The following is a 2,353-nucleotide window of genomic DNA, read 5'->3' on the forward strand; positions in this document are numbered from 1 at the left end:
AAAAAAAAAAAAAAAAAAAAAAAAAAATTACATTATCTCTTCAAAGGCCAGAAAATCATGGTATTTCACTTTTTTTTATTGTAATCTTTTAAAAAGTAACTTTCATTACTTTTTCATTCTAGCAGTAATACATGTCCTTTTAGTCTTATTTTTTAGAAAACTTAAAAAATAAGAATAAGGCGGGGCGCGGTGGTTGAGGCCTGTATCCCAGCACTTAGGGAGGTGGAGGTGGGCAGATCACGAGGTCAAAAGATCGAGACCATCCTGGCCAACATGGTGAAACCCCATCTCTACTAAAAATACAAATATTAGCTGGGCATGGTGGCACATGCCTGAAATCCCAGCTACTCAGGAGGCTGAGGCAGGAGAATTGCTTGAACCCAGGAGGTGGAGGTTGCAGTGAGCCGAGATCCTGCCACTGCACTCCAGCCTGGTGACAGAGTAAGACTCTGTGTCAAAAAAACAAAAAAAGCCAAAAGAAGTAAAAGCTACTCGTAATTCCTACCACAGAGAGATAACCTCATTCACATTTACTATATTTCTTTACAATATTTCTCTGTGCTTTTATGTGTGGGTGTTTGTTTCTTCTTTTTTTACTGTATATTATTGTCTTATAATTTTTATCTCATGATATACTTTCATTTCGCTAAGTTTTTAATTATCATATTTTAAGTCGTAGCATAGTCTTCCATCATATGGCTGAACCAAAACATATTTTATTTTTTATTTTTTTATTTTTTTCTGAGATGACCTGCCAGTCTGTGTTGTTTTTGATCACATTAAGGCCCTCAAAGTAATTTTTTTTTCCCCGTGACCACTGAGAATAACAGGAGTTGACAATGGGGAAAAGGTGGGGAAGGAAATAAGTAGGAAATTGTGACAAATGGACATGAGAGCCAAGCTCCATTTTAAAGGTCAACAGATCCATTTAGATATTGTGATAGCTTGTCAGCTTCTAACACACTATAAGCTTTTAGTATTTATATGATATTAACTGGGGTTTTAAAGGGCCTTCGCAGTCAGTTTTTATTTTTTTTTAGGTAAAAATAAAGGCACAAGGGACAGTCAATGTTGTGTCAAATAAAGTCTGACCTGCTTCCTGATCCTGACAACAGTCCACTTCACCATTAAAATCCCTCATTAACAATAGTCCCTGAAGTTACAGCTGGCAATTTATGTGACTCTTAATTTAAATGAGGCTGGCAGGCCTAATCCTCGTGTAAAATTTAGGATTCGTTTTCTAGCTGGGCTTGTATGTCTGTATTTTTAAAAGGTGATGCAATGGCCCACTCAAACTGGTTATTTTACTATAGTTTTAATTCCAAAACTGTATTTTTCATTTCTTTTCTTTTTGGCAGGGGCAGGCAGGGTCTCACTCTGTCACCCAGGCTGGAGTGCAGTGGCGTGATCTCAACTCACTGCAGCTTTCAACTCCTGGGCTCAAATGATCCTCCCACCTCAGCCTCCCCAGTAGCTAGGACTACAGGTGCCTGACACCGCACCTGGCCTGTTTATTGGTCTGTAATGGCTTATCGTTCAGGACAAATAACTTCTAATGGCACCTTGTATTTTTCTAGTATCTTTTTCTCAAACTCATATACTTATCCTCCTTCTCCCACAGTCCCTTTGAGGAAGGGTGCAAACTGGGATAAACTAGATGGGGAAACTGAGACACAGAAAGGGGATGAGTTCGGCTGTAGAGCCACCTACCCAGTGACTAACTTTACTAGTAGGTTATTGTATGTCCAAATATAACCTCCATCTAGACCCAAGACACTGAATCCTAGTGAATCTTAGGATTTTCCCCCTCTCATATTTACTGGTTAGAAAGAAACTTGCCTACCTTACAACATATTTTTCTAGGCAAATAGCAAGTGCTAAGGATGCTCTTTGACAGGTAAATAGCATGGAACCAGGATAGACATCCTGAGAGAGGAAACCAGATTTGCAGATCATTATTAAAAGTTCAGTGCTCCTCTAAGTCTGAGATTGTAACATTACCAGGCTGTATATGCACATGAATTCTCTAGACAAACCCTGGCTCTGTCACATAGTAGCTCCTTCACTTGTCCAAGCTCCTTAATCTCCCTCCGCCTTTTCCCTTGTCTATAAAATGCGGATAATAGTAGCACCCATGGCATCAGTTGTTAGATTAAATTAGCAAGTGGGCGTAAATCCTTTAGAACAGCCCCTATTAGTAAGCTCTATATATGTTGGTCATTATTAATGTATTATTTGTACAAATCTTAGAAGCACAACTGTTGCATAAAATGATAAATATGGTATCAACCCTAAAACTCCTTGTTATAATGCCTGCTTCCTTTTATTTCTTTTTTTTTTTTTTTTTTTTTTT

The sequence above is a fragment of the Rhinopithecus bieti genome, unplaced genomic scaffold (assembly GCF_001698545.2).
Source record: "Rhinopithecus bieti isolate Rb0 unplaced genomic scaffold, ASM169854v2 scaffold_45617, whole genome shotgun sequence".
In the NCBI taxonomy this organism is placed as follows: Eukaryota; Metazoa; Chordata; class Mammalia; order Primates; family Cercopithecidae; genus Rhinopithecus; species Rhinopithecus bieti.